At 61.5% G+C, this 18719-nt stretch overlaps 1 protein-coding gene across 1 annotated transcript in view; it reads left to right on the forward strand.

Moving 5' to 3' along the window:
* The window catches only part of LDB1 (LIM domain binding 1), a 41687-nt gene that overhangs the window by 2931 nt on the left and 20037 nt on the right, over positions 1 to 18719 (forward strand). The window lies entirely within an intron of this gene.

An 18719-nucleotide genomic window follows, 5' to 3' on the forward strand; every position in this document is an offset into this window, starting at 1 on the left:
TGCCTGGCCCCCCCGCCGTGGGGCCAGCCCCCCAGCAGGGCACAGTGCAGGCTGTGCACCCCTGGCCCCAGCCCCCTATCCGGCTCCCCCTCTATTCAGGGCGGGGGCCCTGCGGTGCCTGCCCGGCTGCCCCTCCCCCGCACTGGTTCAGGCGGCCCCTTCCCCCACCCGCCTCCCCCAGCTCCCGTGGAAGCTGCCAGAGCCAGAGCGCTGCTTCCTCGAGCAGAAAGTCACGTGAGCCGCCCGGCCTGCCTTTAAAGGGCCAGCCCCAGCAGGCGCCCCCCCCACAGTGCACAGGGCCTGCACCCCCTTCTGCCCGCGGTGCCGGGGGGGCCTGTGACCCGAGGCGGCTCCGCCGGGCAGCCTGGCTCCCGCTGCAGCCGGGATGTGGCACCGGCCCCCACCCGGCTGTGCCAGGAGGTTGTGTTGGGGGCGGCGCCCGCTGCCTGGCACAGCAGTGGTGACCGGCAGGGCCTCAGGCGGGGCAGAGCCCTGTGGGGTCACTGAGTCCGGCCCATCCCCCCACCCCTTGCGAGGGCAGCGGTAATCCTTTCCCAGGGCTCCCAGAGCACCTCCCCACACGTCTCCCCCTCCCCGACTGGGGTGCGTGTGTCATTGCCCAGGGGGAACAGCTGGGAGTGCATACACATGAGTGCGCGTTACCCGTCCCTGCCTCCCGCCCCACGCAGGGCTCGAAATGCAGCCAGAGATTTCCCCGCCAGCCGCCTCCCCGGCCCCCCGCCCAGCCTGGGCTGTTTATGGGAATACAGAACAAGCAACCTCTGCCTCTGGCCGCCAGCCAGCCAGAAACATTTAATGAGCTGCTGGGCCCAGGCTGCGCTCTGGGGCTGCGTTAACTTGGAGGAGTTTCCTGCTTGGGATTGGCCATTGGGGGTCTGCTGTTCCCCCCTTCGCCGCAGAACCTCTCACCCCATGGAGGGAGCGGGGGTCCCTGCCCATCCCTCTCCCTCTGCTCTGTTAGGGGCGAAAAAGCAACGGGGGGAGGGCAGATACCCTGTCCCCTGGAGGGAGCGGTCCCCCCGATGCATCAGCAATCCCCCCCACCCCCGCTCTGCACCCGGGTGAGAGAACAGAGGCTGGGGGCTGGTGCAGTGTAACGAGTGGGGCAGTGCCAGGGCCCGAGCGCTGCTTTTGGCCCGGTGGGATTAGAGCAGCTCCGCTGCGTTGCACGGGGATCCTAGGCCCTCTATTGCTAATGGGGGGTGGGGATTCTCCTGCGGCTCAGGTGGCGGGGGAGGGTTGCTTGGTGGAGCAGGGGGGTCAGAGCTCTGTGCCGGCTGGCACCATGGATACCTGTGCGTCGGGTGCTCGCCCCAGTTCCCTTTGTGCTGAGCCCACGGGGGGTGAGTGTATGTGTGCCCCCCCCCCCCGCCCCAGCAATGGAGAGACAGCAGGAGAGGGAACAGGCCCCGCTAGGGGCCCTGCCCTGTGCTGAATCGCAGACCTTGGGGGGCGGGGGAGTCTGGCAGCTGCTGGAGCCAGAGCCGGGCTGAGCTCAGACCCCTGGGGGCAGCAGTTTCCATAGTGCTCCCCCCGCTCGTCCCATGGTAGCTGAGTCACAGGCCCCAGGAGCGGGGCACTGAGCAGAGTTGCTCGCCCTGCCCTGCCTGCGGGCCAGGACCTCGCTCAGCCACTCTGCAGAGGGGAAGTGACGTGTTGACGCAGGGACCTAGTAGCAGAGCCGGGGAGAGAACCCAGGTGTCCTGACATGCAGGCTTCTACTCTAACCACTAGCCCTCCTTCCTCCGGCATGCTGGGCACCCCCGGTAGCCCAGGACGCTGCCATACATCAGCCCTTAGTGCCTCTTGTCCGGCTTCCTGCTCTTGCACAGCAAAACGGAGAGCGCGGGGGTGTCTCGGGGGGGCCTGGGGTGGTTTGGGAGAGCAGGCCGGGTGTGTGGGTGTCTCTGAGGAGGGGGCTGGGGGGGTTGGGGGTAGCAGGCGGGTGTCGGTGTATGGGGTGTCTGAGGGAGGGTACTGGGGAAGTTGGGGGAGCAGGCGGGAGTCTGGGGGTGGGGTGTCTGAGGGAGGGGGCTGGGGTGGTTGGGGAGCAGGTGGGTGTCTGGGGATGTGGGGTGTCTGAGGAGGGGGCTGGGGTGGTTTGGGGAGCAGGCGGAGTCTGGGGGTGTGGGGTGTCTGAGGGAGGGGGGCTGGGGTGGTTGGGGGAGCAGGCGGGGTGTCTGGGGTGTGGGGTGTCTGAGGAGGGGGCTGGGGTGGTTGGGGAGCAGGCGGGAGTCTGGGGTGGGGTGTCTGAGGAGGGGCTGGGGTGGTTGGGGAGCAGGCGGGGTGTCTGGGGATGTGGGGTGTCTGAGGAGGGGGCTGGGGTGGTTTGGGGAGCAGGCGGGAGTCTGGGGGTGTGGGGTGTCTGAGGAGGGCTGGGGTGGTTGGGGAGCAGGCGGGTGTCTGGCACTGACTGGGGTGACGTGCCACAGCCAGCGCGCGCTGCCAGGCGCTGGCCCCCCCCATGTCTGAAACCACCCGTCAGGTGGCCGGGCCTGGCCCCAGGGGCAGGGGGCTGCCCAGCCCTGCCTCCCCTGTCCGGGAAGGAAGCAGGCGGCTCCCACGCAGCACCCACATGTAGCCAGGGACGCCGCTTTCCTCGCTGAGTCCTGCCCCCCAGGCTGTGTCTGAGGGAGGGGCTGGGGTGGTTGGGGGCAGCAGGCGGGCTGTCTGGGGATGTGGGGTGTCTGAGGGAGGGCTGGGGACTCTGGTTGGGAGATCAATGGGCGGGTGTCTGGGGGTGTGGGGTGTCTGAGGGAGGGGCCTGTTGGGTTTTCTGGGCTGCGACTCTGAAGAAAGAGCCGCTCCTCCCCCTTCCCGCAGTTCCTGCTGAGCGGGGTCACTGCGTCCCCCAGGGCCGCATTGCTCCCCCGGCGCGGGGGCCTGCTGGCACAGCCCGGCGAGGGGCGGCGGTGCACACGGACACCAGCCAGGCGGCCAGGGTGTCTGCACATTTCGGTGGAGGCAGCAGGAGCTGGGGGCAGGTGCTGTGGTAGGTCGTTGCGTGCTCCGTCACTGGAGGGGTGTCCCGGCAGCGGGCAGCGTAACGCACATTGCAGCAACTGCTCCCAGCCCCCGGGTGGCTTCGCTCGGCTCCACACCGATTCCCCTCGCCCCTGTGGGTGACACGCACGTTGCACTGCCCAGGCCAAGGGTCCCCCACAGCCACGCACGAGTAAATATATAAACATGCCTGTGTGCCAGCGGCCCCGCACAGCCGTCACGGGGCTATACACATTGGCCACGGGCATTTCACAGCCGCGGCAGGACAGAGCCAGAGCCTCCTGCTCCGAAATGCAGTTACTGGAGACTCACCGTTAGCAGTATGGGGCTTATGGCACACAGCCAAGCAAGACTGGTTTCTCCCCAGTGGGGGGCAGTGTTGCACGGATACACTGCAGTATATGTCCCCCTGTCCTGGGGTGGGGGGAGTCCACAGAGGTCCCTGTATGGTATGTCCTGGCTTCTGCTCTGGTCAAGAGGGGCCTGTCGTCTCCAGGGCCAGGCTCTCTGTATTGGCCCACGGGCTGCGCTTTGCCTGCCCTGTGTGCTGGGCCCAGGCAGGTCTAGTGATCCGGGAGGGTCAGCGCTGGGAGGAGGCAGGGGGTCCGGTCCCCACTTGGCCCTAGCGTCAGGGTTAGCCCACCAGGTCCCCCTGCCCAGTGCCAGTGGGGCCGGCGTGCGGCTGCAGAGCTGCGGAAGGGACCCTGGGTAGCACTGGGGCAGCCCCCTGGCACGCTGGGGGTGTTGGCAGGAGAGTGTGAAAGGCTCCCTTCCCCCGCCTCCCCTGCTGTGTGTGTTTATGGGGGGGGGGGGTATCAGTCTGCCTGCAGGGTGTGGCTGTGGTTTCCTGCCGCTGCTGGGGGGGGGGGTCCTGCATGCCCGAGGGGCTCCCCGGGGGGCAGGGTTATGCACACGCGACTGTACATACACCCCCCCCACCCACACACCAGGGCTCTCAGACCCGTATCCTGTTGGCTGCAGGGTCCCTGGCCTGCGTCCCAGGGGACAGTGTCTGTGGGAAGATGGCAGGGCTGGGCCCCCGCACTCCTGGTCCCCAAACCCAGTTCCCTGCTGTCTCTGGGTCTTTCTCTTTCTACGCAGAACCTGGAGTTTTCCACCCCCACCCCCCAAGCTGCTGGGCCTGGATCAAAACAAGAGGGACCGTTGGGGAGGGTTTGATCTCCAAGTGTCCCAGCCGCCAGCCCCACCCCTCTGGGGCTCCGCCAGTGACCACAGATAACAGCCTGCCCCTCCCCTAGGGCTGCCTTCCCAGGGCCCTGGCATGGGAGGGGGAGTCCCGCAGCCCCCAGGGTGGGTGCAAGGTCAGCAGAAGGACTGGGGGGGGGCAGTGGGGGCACACAGAGCCCCTGGCATGGGGGGGGGTTGCAGGCATTCCCTGACCCCGAGGGGGATGCGAGTCTGGCGCCCAGGGAGCTTGGAGGGATGCCAGGAGCTTGGTGGCAGAAGCTGCGACGTGGGGGACCCTCGGCTTGTTTTACAGATGTGATTTGTTATCTGATGGCGGCGGAGCCCAGCCAAGGCCCAGGCTCCCGCTGCGCCAGGCGCTGTACAAACGGGACAGAGAGATGGTCCCTGTCCCAAGCACTTAGGTGAAATGTTCTGCTTGATTTCACGCCCCCCTTGCCTCTGCCAGGGAGGGGAGCCGGAAATGCCAGGGCGCCTTGGCTGGGGGCTCGGCTGGCCCAGGCTCAGGGCAGAGTGGGAGCCAATGGCAGGGGGTCAGAGCAAAGTGGGGTCAAACTCTTGCATGGACCCCACTGGGGTTTACCGGGCCCTGGAGGGGGCGGGGACGAGCAGCAGCCTTGATGGAGGATTCTTAGAACTGGGAACCCAGCGTGTCGTCCTGGGCTGGCCGGTGGGCGGAATCAGAAGTGCCCAGCTGTGTGTCATAGGCACTTCACTGCATGCAGCTGGTGGGGATTCTCCCTGAGCGCAGGGGCCTGTGTTGTTGGCGGCTCGGCGCTCTCCCTGGCCTGCGGCTGTGAAGCGTGGCGTGATTGGCGAGGGCAGCGTGCAGCGGAGCCCCCGGGTCAGTGTGTTACGTGTCCCCCTGGGGGATCTGATCCACAGACCATGAGTCCGGTGCAGCCAGACCCCGGGCCTGGCTCCTTAGCTCCAGCTGCAGGGACTTGTGCTTTCGGCTTTGGAGGCCCCCTTCAGTGCGGAGGTGTCGGCCAGGACCGTGCCTCACCTTCCCCTTGTGCTGTGGGCGCTGGCGTCCCCTGGGCAGGTGTGAATCACGTGGGGAGGCCCTTGGCTCAGGCTCTGCAGGGCGGGGAGCTGGCGTCGCCCCTTGGAAGGGGCCCGGAGCGCACTGCAGCGTAGGATCTGGTTGTCTCTGAGCTGCCTGTGGCTGAGTGGCTCCCGGTGCAGGCTGGCTAGCCGTGCCAGGGCACTGCTGGGGGAAGCTCCCAGTGCAGCAGTTCTCACAGGCAGCACGCGGCTCGGAGGGAGGTCGCGTGGCGCAGGATTTCCAGCGCGGCTCTCACCGCTGTAGGGCCCGCCTGGCACACGTTGCTCCAAGCCCCAGAGAATCGCCTGCCGTGCAGCAGCCCGGTCCCAGCTCCAGGCTCTGTGGAAGGGGGAGAGGCTGCAGGCAAAGCTCAGCAATGGCTGCAGCTGCCTCACTGCCCCCAACCTGCCCCGAATGCTGGCAGTGAATGGCTCCTCCCCCCCCCCCCCGGGGCTGGGGGGCTGCAGCTGGCTCTCTCACACCAGGAGTGCAGACCCCCTCCACAGGGGTCCCAGGCCCAGCCTTCCCGCTGGGCGTGGGAGAGGGGTGGAGTGTGGCCCAGGCCGCAGGACAGGCTGGGGCTTAGGGGCAGGGCTGGCGGGGCCTTGCCCCACTGGGGACTGCTGCAGGGAAACTCTGGGCCTCCGAGCCATTGCAGCTCGCAGATGTGAGTTAGTGTCTCTTAGGAGCCATCCGAGCCAGGGCCTGTGGGGTCTCTGGGGCAGCCTGTTAACATTGTGGAGGGGGCCCTTGTCCTGGGGGGGGCAGAATGCCCTGAGGGCAGCTCTGCTCTGCAGGGGGACAGGCAGAAGCAAAACAGTGTCAAGCTTTCCCCTGGGGGGTGGGTGCATCAGGACTGCTGTGGTTCACTGGCAGAGCGGGTGTGGTCAGGAGCCCAGGGCTGGGGTAACGGGGCTGCGGGTCGGGACGGAGGGGCACCAGCAGAGATGGGGTGGGGGAGCCCAGGGCTGGGCTAGCCGGGGGCTGCGCGTCGGGACTGAGGGGCACCAGCAGAGATGGGGGTGGGGGGGCTGGGCTAGCAGGGGGCTGTGGGTCGGGACTGAGGGTGATTTTGAGATCACAGGGTCCCCGAGAAGCCCGTTGGTTCCCCCCCGTCAGTACACACGCGCCTTGCCGTGCTGGTTTTGCCTGCACCTGATCTCCGAGTTGTTCCTGGCTCCCTCCGTATCCTGATTCCATTTGCTGGCTCCATCGGTGCATTTGCTGGGACAGGTTGCACTTGGCAGTGGCTTTAATTGTCCTTCCCCCCCTTGAAACTCTGGTGCGCCCCTGGGTGTCACTTGGCCCCGGCGTGTGGGGCCAGGGCAGGGTTCCGAGCCCCCGTGGGTCTGCGGACTATGTCTAAGGGGCCCGTGAAAGACTTAGACTGAAAACGGATGCAAGAGAACTGAACTATAGACAGACGGTAGATTTGCAGAGGGGGCTGCACCTGCATTCAAAATGAAAATGACAAAAGGTTGAGAACCACTGGGCTAGGGGGTATTTCCCGCCCTGCAGCCCCCCCGGGCCAGGCCGGGCCGAGTCTGCGGTTGGGGTGGCCGTCGGTTTGGTGGGCGCTGGTGAGGAGCTCCTGGCTGTGGCAGCAGGTTGCCTTCGGCCCAGCTGGCAGAACCGGGGCGGCTGTTCCACAGGAAGGACACACGTATCAGTAACAGGAAAGAAGCAGCAAAAGGAAACAGAAGCGATACATTATTGATGGGGCCGTTTGCTGCTGCTATATTCGGAGAGCAGCTCTGGAGCACTCAGCCGCCCGGCACTGAGCGGGGGAGACAGGCGTATAACCAACCGCGCGCAGTGCGTGGCCTGGGGAAACACTGAACCCCGCGTTCCCTCGGGGGGGATGGGAAAGCTGATTTTAAAATAAATATTTATAGTTCCTGGAGTTAACTTTCTCCAGTGGCTTGAGCCGGGTGACTGGGAGCCAGGACTCCTGGGTTCTGTCTCTGGGAGGGGAGTGGGTTAGAAATGGCGGGGCTGAGAGCCAGGACTCCTGGGTTCTATTCCCAGCTCTGGAAGGGGAGTGGGTTAGAAATGGGGAGGCTGAGAGCCAGGACTCCTGGGTTCTATTCCCAGCTCTGGAAGGGGAGTGGGTTAGAAATGGGGGGGCTGAGAGCCAGGACTCCGGGGTTCTATTCCCAGCTCTGGGAGGGGAGGGGGGTAGAGCAGAGAACTGGCAGTCGGGTTCCTAGCTCTGGCCCTGGCCCCGACAGGCAGTGTGGCTCTGGGCGAGTGATGTGGCTCAGGTTTCCTTGTGTAGCCTGGCGGATTGGCAGATGGATGCTGATGGCCTGAGGTGGAAGTTGTGCTGGCTTTGCAGGAGGCCAGGGTCTGTTCCCATCTATGTGCGGCTCCTGGGCTGACGTGACCAAAAAGCTCCCAGAGAAACCAACATAAATGAGGGGGAAACGCGCACGGGCCCCGCCAGGCCACCTTTCTGTGCAGAGGTAGCCAGAGCGGAGTGGCTGCTGAGACGAGCCTCAGGCTGGGAGACTGGCCAGAAACCAAAACGTTTCTGTAACCTGAGAAAATCCGGGCCGGGAGCTGTCAGACCCCGAGGTTCTGGCTGAGTCGCCTGGGCCGTGGGCAGCTGAGCTGCTGCCACAAAACGGGCAGGCGCCTCTACCCTGCTGACAGGCCCAGCGTGCAGTGCCTGGCGTGAGTCAGAAATCCCGAGCAGCTAGAGATGGCAAAGACCTGCTATGGGGTGTCAAAAGACCCACTCGCCACGGGGGGCTGAGCCATCGATTTCTGCAGAATCTGACTTGTAATGTTTTTTAAAACCCCAACGATTCTGGCCCTGGTGTTGTGGGGGCGGCTGTCCCCGTGGGCGAGCAGCGTAACAGCGCAGCGAAACCTGCCTGAGACTGCAGACAAGGGCTCCCCGCCCTGCTGCTGCTCTGCCAAATTCACCAGGCTCCGGTCAGTTTCAGGCTGCTCTGCAAGGCAGGGTGCCCGGCAGGGAAACTGTCCGGCATCAGCTCGGTTTCACTCTGGCCTCACTGCCAAGGGGGGAAGCTCTGGACCCAAAGGCAGAGGCTGGGGGGGTGGGGGGCGCATAGCAAAGACCCCCTCCCCTTCTGCAGCTGCTGGGTGGCCCAGGGGACAGAAGACAAAGCAGCTGGAGTAGGGGGAGCCCAGATTTAGCAGAAAACACCTGGCTGGAGGCTGAGGGATGGAGCTGGCCCCAGGGTGCAGCTGCCAGCAGTTCCAGCCCCTCCCCATTCTGAGTCTGAGGGCTTCCCCCCTCCCCCATTCCTGGAGAGCTGATCACACAGCCTGATCCAGCTCCCTGGCTGGAGGTGTGTCTGACAGGTTCCTTTCCTCATTTCTTCCCCTTGCTCCCACCTACATGCCGAGCCACTCCTGCAGGATGCCGTCCTGGCCACGCTAGGCACATCCTGCAACTGCACCTTGCCCCACGGCCCAGTTCCTCCAGCTCCCCAGTTCCTAGCGATGTGGGTGACAGCGGCACCTAGAGCCCCCTGACCGAGATCCGGGCCCCGCTGTGCCGGGTGTATAATCAGAACCAGTCCTTGCCTGACGGCGCTCGCCGTGCAAACAGCCAAAGAGAGGCGGGGGTGGGGGCGGAAGGCAGGGTCTGTCTCCCCAGAGGGCGAGCCGAGGGGACTCCCCCCAGCTAAAGAGGGAGTCTCTCTATTTCTGCTGCTCTGTGCTGAGCTCCCCCACTTTCCCCGTCTGTAATGTGGTGCGTGGGAGTGAATGTGACATTGCCGCTGTGGTTACACCAGAGCCTCCCTCCCACCCACCATGTGTGCGGCTCCGGTCTCTCTTGCAGTTGTCTCAGATTGCAAACTCCGTGCTGCCTGCTGTCACCCTGTCCCCAGTTTTCACCGCTGGCTGGCTCTAGGGCTGGAGTTATTTCCCACCCCCGCCCTCGGGGATTTACTTGTCTGTTTCCCAGCCAAGTCTCACTGTCGCTATTTGTCAGGTCTCTCTGGATTCCCCGGGTCATCTCTCTGTGCTCCCTGCCCTTTGCAGCTCCTCCCAGCTGGGTACCCGCTGCCCGTTGGCGCTGGGCACCCTGCTGCGGGTGGTTCAGTAAGCACGGTCCTACCATCGATGGCTTTGGGCACCTCCCCGTCACTCACCGTCCTCCAGCCATTTTTGCTGCACATCCCAGAGTTTTGCCCTGGCTGCTTGGAGTGATTTTTTTTCCCCATTCAGACTCCCAAGACACTGGACCCAAAGGGCTAATTGCAGGAGCCCAGCTGGATCTGATGTCCACGATGACTCATTTCTGTGCACAAATGTTGGGTTCGCAGGCACAGCCCAGCCGCCTCGGCCTGATGATCCAGCGGGAGGTGGGATATTTTCAGGGTGAATGAGTCATTCTCTGTGAGAAACACTGTCTTTGTGTTTGTCTGTGCAGCGCCTGGCATGGCCTGGGGCTCCCGGGGGCTTTCATAATACAAATAGATAATCATAAAAAGGCTCCATTCCCTCCTCCCCAGTCTCTAACAGCAGCTCACCCCCCAACGGCAGAAGCCAAAGGGAGTTCACAGACCCTTCCTCTGAACGTTGGGGAGGGGGTGGAAATTCTCAGCTGAGAGCCCTCAGCCCTGCAGCTTGGTCCCACTGTTGGTTTGACACAGTCTGAGTCTGCTGATCTGCAGAGCACGATGTGAAGCCATAAGAACGGCCGGACCGGGTCAGACCAAAGGTCCATCTAGCCCAGTGTCCTGTCTGCCGACAGTGGCCAGTGCCAGGGGCCCCAGAGGGAATGAACAGAACAGGGAATCATCAAGTGATCCAGCCCCTGTCGCCCATTCCCAGCTTCTGGCAAACAGATTTCGGGACACCCAGATCATGGGGTTGCATCCCTGACCATCCTGGCTAATAGCCATTGCTGGGCCTGTCCTCTGTGAACTGATCTGGTTCTTTTCTGAACCCAGTTATACTTTTGGCCTTCACAACATCCCCTGGCGAGGAGTTCCCCAAGTTGGCTGTGCGCTGCGTGAAGAATTTCCTTGTGTTTGTTTTCAACCTACTGCCTATTAATTTCATTGAGTGACCCCTGGTTCGTGTGTGATCTTCCCCCACACCAGTCATGATTTTATAGCCCTCTATCATATCCCCCCTTACTTGTCTCTTTTTCTAAACAGTCCCAGACTTTTTACTCTCTCATATGGAAGCTGTTCCATACCCTTCTTCAGTTTTGTTGCCCTTCTCTGTACTTTTTCCAATTGTAATATATCTTTTTTTGAGAGTGGGTGACCAGAACTGCATGCAGTGTTCACGGTGTGGATGTACCATAGATTTATATAGTGGCATTATGATATTTTCTCTCTTACCCCTTTCCTAATGGTTCCAACATTCTGTTCGCTTTGTTGACTGAGGCTGCACATTGAGCGGATGTTTTCAGAGAACTGTCCATGGTGACTCCAAGATCTTTCCTGAGCTAATTTAGACCCCGTCATTTTGTATGTGTAATTGGCATTATGTTTTCCAGTGAGCATCACTTTGCACTTATCAACATTGAATTTCATCTGCCATTTTGCTGCCCAGTCACCCGGTTTTGTGAGATCCCTTTGTAGCTCTTCGCCGTCTGCCTGGGACTTAACTATCTGGAGTAGTTTTGTATCATCTGCAAACTTTGCCACCTCGCTGGTTACCCCTTTTCCCAGATTGTTTATGAAGATGTTGAACAGCGCTGGTCTCAGTACAGATACTTGGGAGACTCCGCTGCTAACCTCGCTCCACTGTGAAAACTGCTTATTCCAGTTACTGACCCATGAGAGCCCTGTCCCTCCTATCCCATGGCAGCTTACTTGGCTTAAGAGCCTTTGCTGAGGGACCTTGTCAAAGGCTTTCTGACAATCCAAGTACACTGGATCCACTGGGTCCCCCTTGGCCACATGCGTGTTGACTCCCTCCAAGAATTCTAACAGCTTGGTGAGCCCCATATGCGTTGCCTGCTGCGTTATGTGATCCCAGGCCCTGCAGTATCTGAGCCCCCTCCCCACAGAGCAATCCTCTCTGCTTGGGGGGGGGGGGAGAGAGAGAGAGTGTGTGTGTGAAGAATCTCAGTCCCAGCTCTGAGTGTCCTGAGGCCCGGTGTCTCCTCTCTCTTGTGGCAGTGAGTTCCATCGTCCCCGGCTCTGACAGTTCTGTCTCCCATGCTCCTGACGGTGATGGTGTCCCTGGTCTGGTGGGGACAGCAGTGGCGGGAGGTGGTGCTCACACAGCGGGGGAGGCCGGGGCGTCTCAGAGGAGCCAGGGCCTGCCCTTGCACCAGACATCTTGCCCTGCATGCTGGGAGCTGTGCAGCGAGGGGGCCCTGGGAGGCTGGGCAGTACGGTGCTGAGGCCTGGCCCAGGTGGTGCTGGCCCAGGGCGCGTGGCAGCTTCGTTCCTAGGCTGGCTGATCCTGGCGATGGTGGTGGACGTGCGGGTCACTGGGACGGGGGCTGTGCCTGGCTGCAGAGGACGGGCTCTCCTGGCCAGTCCCGTTGGAAGGGGCGTTTTGCTGCCCTGGCTGTTTGGGGCCCCCCGTTGGCGGGGGTGGCGGAGTGATTGGGGGTGGGGCCGAATTCTCTAGTGCAGCCAAAGGAGTTTCATGATGCGAATGTGCTGGGACTCGATCGATAACTCCCCAGGCCTGTGTTTAGAGCCGAGGCGGGGAGGCAGCTGCAGGCATTGATGGACCGTAATGCTCGGGCTGGGGGATTTTCCCGTATTAATTTACTTGCCTTAATGGCTGCAGGGGACTGCTGGGAATCCAGAGCATCAGACTTTGGACTAGCTGCTGTCCCTGGAGTCCCAGGCTGAGCTCTCCGCCCGGCTCCCTCATTTCCCCTGCTCGGTACCAGCAAGGACGCCAGGCCTTTGATTGCTGTGTTCGACTGCGGGGGCAGAGGCCGGGGCTTGGCTCCATCTGCGCAGCTCCCAGCCTGAGGGGGCCCCTTCGGCCCCACGCACCAGAGACCCTGTGGCCAGTAGTGAGCAGCCAGCTGTTAGCCCCGTGGGGCTGGGCCGGAGTCACGCACAGCTGACGTTACACGGCGGTCAGCTGCTGACGTTCCAGCCTAAGGACCGTGCCTGGCGCAGGCTGGTGCCTGGGGCTTTGCAGTGTGGGTATAACCAAAGCCCTGTCTGCTCTGCCTGGGGCTGGAAGATCCCGGCGGCGCTTTCTGGGCGGAGCAGGGGTTTTCCTTGATCAGAATATTCCCACTCGTGCAGCCTGCTGGTGGCAGCTGCTCGCTGTGCTCCACCCCAGAGGTGGCTGCGTGTCAGCAGTGCTGCGTGTGAAGGGTTTGTGAAGGGCTTTGGCCTGAGAGGCGTCATACACCTGTGATAGGTGGTTACTCCCTGTGAGACGAGCCCTGAGCAAGGTGTGTGGGGCTCCTGTACTGTATCGGGCTGGGGCGTGGCCCATTGGAGGGGCAGGAGGCTGGGTCAGCTCCTAGGTGGGTGTCCATAGTCCCCCTCTCTGGCCCCCTGGGGTCTGCTGGATGGGACTTTGTTCTCCACTCCCTGGCCGTCCCCAGGGGCAGGGGCTCTGCAGGGCAACGGCTGACAGGCTGCCCTGTCCTGTGCGTGCAACACGGGTGTGATGGAATAGGGACTGTCTGGGTGCCTGGTAGGCGAGAGACAGGTATGCAGCTGTAACATGAGCCTGGCCTGGGGGAGGGGAGGTCTCACCTCTGGCTGTAGCTAGACAAAGGGAAGTGGGGAGGGGAGTCAGTCTTCGTTTTGGGAGCTGGGTGGTGGGGTTTCAGGGGATCCTAGGCTGGGATCCAAGCACCCTGAACCCCCAGAAAGGCCAGATTGAGGGGTCCTGGCTCTGAACCCAAGCTGGGCTGTATCCTGTGTTCCTGTTGTTCAATAAACCTTCTGTTTTACTGGCTGGCTGAGAGTCACTGTGAGACCGGGAAGAGGGGTGCAGGGCCGGACTCCCCCACACTCCGTGACAACGGCTGGTGTGCGAGGGGAGAGGGTGCTGCATGCAGGGGCACGTCCAGCTCCTCCTGGGGGATCGGGGGCTGGAATGGCGGGGGGCTGCAGGGCAGGACCTGGACAGAGCTGGCTTTGCTCTGCCTGTACTAAGGCCTGGCAGGGTGCAGCAGAAGAGAGGTTGGGGGCTGGCAGGACTCCATAGGCCTAGGGAGAGCCCATGCTGCTGCAGGTCTGGCTGTGAGGGGGAGCAGCCCCTGGGGACGAGTGCCACCCAGGGTTCCCTGGGCTGGAAGACACAGACTTACCCCAGGCAGCAGGGTCAGATTTTGTAATGCTGCCCAGCGAGTCAGCCCTGTGCCTCCGGCTCGCCATCCCCCACCCAGCAGTGCCAGGGAGCTGCTGGTAGCTGGCTGGCTGAGCCGGGCCACGTGTGCAGTGAGTGTGGTGGGTCTCAGCTCAGTTCCTACCAGATCACAAGAACCCCCTGACTGAAGCTGCCTGGGGCCTCGGCTGGCTGCTCACTGGCGAGGCCAAGGAGACCCCGCAAGAGCAGGGCCCTTCTGGGGCAGGGCTGGGCAGCGGTGGAGATACGTGGAGGCGTTTGCTTCCCAGGGCTGTTACACGCTGGCCTGAGTCCCCCCAGCCGCCCACCTGACGTGTTCCATTGGGTCTTCCCTGGGCCGGTGTGTGCGACACGCCCCTGCCAGCTGCTGCCTGGCTCTCAGCCCCAGACTGGGCCTGGGTGCCACTTGGGCTGCTCAGTAGCCGTAAGCCCCACACTGCCGGCTCGGAGACCCTTCCCCTCTCCCCCGCACACCCAGAACGCTCAGGGGAAAGCCAGTCTGTGGAGGGATCTGGGGGGCCGCAGACAGAAATGGGATCAGGGCCCCAGAGATGGGGGGGATTCAAGGTGAAGGGGCCCCGCTGGGCTGCACCCTGTAAATGCAAGAAGGGGCCCCAGGAGGGAGGGAATGGACACACCCCTCCCCAGCTGCATCCCAGCCTTCCCTCTCCAGCCAGCGCCTAGTTAATTATTAACTCAGCTATAACCATAAACAGCTGGGGCTGCTGCAGCCACGTGGACCCGCTGTCGTCAGAGCCGGGCAGGACCACGTGAGCAGCCACCAAGGCCGCGCAGCCTTTGGGGAATCACAGGGATATGCTCCCTCTGGGTGTCCTGGGGCGCCGGCCTTCAAGCACTCGGTGTGCGAACATTGGCGCATGCGCCGTGCACGTCTCTCTGCGCCATGTGACCGTCACGCGGGCGCCGGACTCTCTGGTGCCCGGCTAGATCGTATAAGGGGGGAAATTGCCCAATTTTGCAATATTTGAAAATACAACAGCAGCCAAGCTGCGGATGAGCTCAGGTGTCTACGTCCGCGTCCCCACGTAGCACAAAGAGCATGTAAACCCGTGGGAACGAGCGGGAGATGGGTTCGAATACTTATCTGCCTTCTCCTACCCACTGTTGTTACTGGGTGTGTGTGCTGTGGAAGTGTGTAGCTGCGAAGGTCAGGGCCCCCTTGTGCTGGGCATCTCACAGATGCAGAGAAAGCCCTGCCCTGGCTGATGTCCTGCGGGAAGATAGCCTCCTCCGGCCCCTTGCAGGGAGTCCCCCATACTGCCTCCCCTTACTGGCTGGCTCTGCATGGGGCTCAGTGGGATGGTGCCAGAGGGGTGGTCCTGGGCCCATGTGAGGAGTCTCACCGGCTTAGTGGGAGTGGGCTGTGTGGGTCCGTCTACGCTGCAGTTAAACCACCGCAGCTGGCCTGACTCCGGCTGGTGGGGGCTAAAGGGCTGTGTAGACGTCTGGGCTTGGCTGGAGCCTGAGCTGTGGTACCCTCCCCCCTCGCAGGGTCCCAGTTATACAGCCCCACCGCCCAGTCCCTGTGACCCCGAGTCAGCTGGCCACGGGGGGGGGGGGGTTAATTCCAGAGACAGGCTGGTGAGGACGCACCGAGCACCCCCCTGCGTCATGGGGTTAGTCGTGCGTCTCCTGTGGGTACCACGGCAGAGATGTGTTACTTGGAGAGGGCCCGGCCGGCTGCATCCGCACGCATGGGGTCACGCGTTGTTTCGTGCCTGCCTCGGGGCAGGGAGGAACACGGGTGGACAGAGAGGTGTGAGGTGCTGCAGCATGCTGGCATGTATGTGTAAGTCCTGGGGTCCCCCAGTGCTGTCTCCCTGCGGAAGAGAAGGGACCCCATTTGCGACCTGCGGGAATGGCACCCGATTACCGTTCCTGGGAGGACAAGGCGCCCCGATGCTGCCGCTCCAGCCTCTTGGGGGAGGAGGGGGCCCTATTGCCCACACTCCAGAAGGATGGTGGGGTCCGAGGGCAGAGCATGGGGGGTGTTCTGGCCCCCAGGTGTGGAGCTGAGATCTTTAGCTCTGGCTGTGCAGACTCATGTTTCGGGTCCAGAGCAGAGCCGTAAGAAGGATCAGGCAAGGGTCAGCTCCAGGGTCTTCAGCGGCAATTCAGTGGTGGGTCCCTGAGTCCCTGTCGGAGGGAAGGACCTGCCACTGAATCGTCGCCAAAAAGTGGCGGCGGTAGAGCTGCCGCTGAAGTGCCGCTGATCGCGGTAGAGCTGCGCCCCTCCGCTTTGCGCACCCGAGGCAAGTGCCGCCTTGCCCTTGTTACGGCCCTGGTTCAGAGGGCCTGGGTGTCAGCCCGGCTGGTGGCTGTGACATAACACAGGGAGCCCGGTGAAGCTGATAACATCAGGGCATGTGTGTGCAAAGCAGGATTGTTGATGTGTGATAGGGGGTTGGTTTGTGCACGTGCTTTCCACTGGAGGGTTGCTGTTTCCTACCACCTGCATTGCCCGAGGTGGACAACACTTCGGTGATGAGCGTGCCAGCAGTACTGTAGACAGACAGATGTCTTAACAGCTGCTGGGCCGGCACCCCCCTCCGCGAAGCAGCAGCAGTACAGATGTGGGGATTTGGGGGGGAGAGACTCAGTACAATACGTGTGCCATTCGCAGGACACCAGGGATGGTACCTTCTCCTGCCTACACCTTGTCTGTCTGGGCTGTGAGCTCCGTGGGGCAGGGACCTGGTCTTCTAGACTGTAAAGTGGCTGGCTCAGCATGGCCCTGGGGGAGGCTAAGATAACCTGGGCTGGGGTCTCACAGTACCACAAGCCAAAATACTGTACAGCCCAGAGCTCCCATTCGCTGAGCCCCATCCCCAGCGTCATCACCCAGCCATTCAAATGTGTGTTTTTCAAAATGAAATTGCATATTTGACCAAATGGAGATTTTTCATGAAAACTCCCATTGAAAAAATAAAAAGGGATGTTTGTCAAGAAACTGGAAATATTTGGGGTTTTAGAAACTGCAAACCAACTTTTTAAAATTTCAAATAGGAGAAAAATGTGATTTCCGGTTGCGGAAAGCTGAAAACGATGCAGTTTTCTGATGAAAACCTGAAAAAAATCTAAGAAAAAAATGAAACAATAAAAAAATTGTCATTTTTCTCTGGGGGGAAAACCCCACAACCATTTCCCAGCCAGCTGCGCTCAGTGTGTAGCTGTCTTCGCCACATTGACACTCCCCTGCCCCGCCCGGCCCGGCTGCAGGCCTGTCACCGAGGGGGCGGGAGTCTCTTATCGCCCCGGAGCAGCAGTTCCCAGGCCTGGGTTGTATCAGCTGGTTGCAGCGCTTGGTGCGGGGTCCTGAGCTCCGCCACCATGGACGGTGGCTCCTCTTTAATATGTGCAGGCAGCTAGACGCATTTAGTTGCTGCATTTCTGTTCCCCCCCCCCGCTTCTTCCCTCCAGTGTCTGGCCCCGGTCCTGCACAGAGCGCGATGGGAGAGGTGCCCCAGAATACCCCAGCGCAGCCATGGTTGGCAGGTGTGCTGGGTATGACTGTGGCTTTGTCAGAAACAGGAGGGGTTATTCTGGTGCAAGGACAAATGAGCCACTGGCCACGTCATGCAGCCAGTGTCCCTGCTTCGTGCAGACGCCCAGAGAAATGAGGAGTCACATTGTGATGTGAGAACCTCAGTTGTCTTTCTTTGTTAGGAGGAAGTTCCTAGCCCTCCTGGTTGCAGAGAAGAGCTTGTAATAAAGACCCCTAAATGCTCAGAACCTCAAAGGCAAATAAAAGACGCAAAACACATTGGCTTACAAATCATGATTTTAAAAGTAATCTCATGATTTTTAGTGCCTGACTTAATTTTTTTTAAATGCTGGCGGTTGGCTGCCTGTTTTCTAGAGCAGCCCAGTATGAATGACTCTTCCATGTAGTGGGAGGGCAAAGGAGGAACAAAAGCAAAGTCTCCAGGAGAGAGCACAGTGTGTGCGTCTCCTCTGGATCATACCACATCTGCCCCGCCTCACAAAATGGCAGCTGCTTCTAACCGTGTAAAATTGCCACATGCAGCCAGCCTGACTTGGCTGACGCGAAATAGGGTTAGGAAGTGAACAGGGTGGTTCTTTTGGATCTCTTTGCATCTCTGCAGCCCAGCCACTCCTGCCCCTCTTGGTGTGTGGAGCGGGACAGAAGTGGAGGCAGCTGCTGGAGCAGGATGGAGAGGGGAAGGAATCCACTCATCTGAGCTCCTGCACAGAGCAGGAAATTCAGGTACATGAGTGGGTCTTCCAGGGACCAGCAGCGATGGGTCCAGCCCATCACCCTGCACGAGGTGGGGAGCCAAAGCCTGTTCCCAGCTTGTCGCTCTTGTTATAACGACCCTGCTGGACACCCCTGCAGCTGGGGGAGCCCGGCTCTGAATTTCACAGCCCAGGCCCCTCCCTTGTTAAAAATTCACATTAGTAGCACAGATTAAAGGGGCTACTCCTCTCCCACCCCCGATCCTCCTCAGCCTTGGTACCAGCTTTGGCCCAGAGCTGCAGGCCGCATGTGCCGGTTAATATGTGATCAGATTGATTATTTTCTCAAGGCCTTTTCTATTCAATCCCCAAACCAGCCGCATCTCAGCAAAGCCTCGGAAAGCCCTCGCTTTATTTATTTATGTTTTATTTAAATGTGGCTGCGCCAGATTGATAGCCATGGAGGGGAGGCGGGGGAGCCATCCTTTCGTGGTGTGCCCTCCCTGGGCCCATACACCACGCTCCTGCCTCCTCCTAAAGACCCACCTTCCCTGTGATTCCATCTCCCTGCCTCTCTCTCCTTCGGCCTGGGCTACGAGCCGGGTTTGCACCCATTTAAACAGAGAGTTACTCTGGTGCCACCCCCCGGGGATGCAGGCACAGCGGTTTGACGGGGCAGCTTATTTCCATCTTGATGGGAAGCACCTGGCACATCACTGGGGCTACCACAAACAGACCATCCTTGGAATGTCCCCCCGAGCCCTGGCTGGCCGGATCCGGCCCCCGCTTGCCTTGAGCATGATCCTTGGCTCCCAGCCCAGAACCCAGCCAGCGTTGCCGCCTCTGGTGATGTTTTGTGGGGGTGTAAAGCCCTGGCTCCCGGAGGCACGGGAATCGGGGGAGACCCTCGCTCGCCTTTAAAGAGGAGAGAACCAGCTCTTAG

This window comes from Mauremys reevesii, linkage group 7, assembly GCF_016161935.1.
Source record: "Mauremys reevesii isolate NIE-2019 linkage group 7, ASM1616193v1, whole genome shotgun sequence".
Lineage (NCBI taxonomy): Eukaryota > Metazoa > Chordata > Testudines > Geoemydidae > Mauremys > Mauremys reevesii.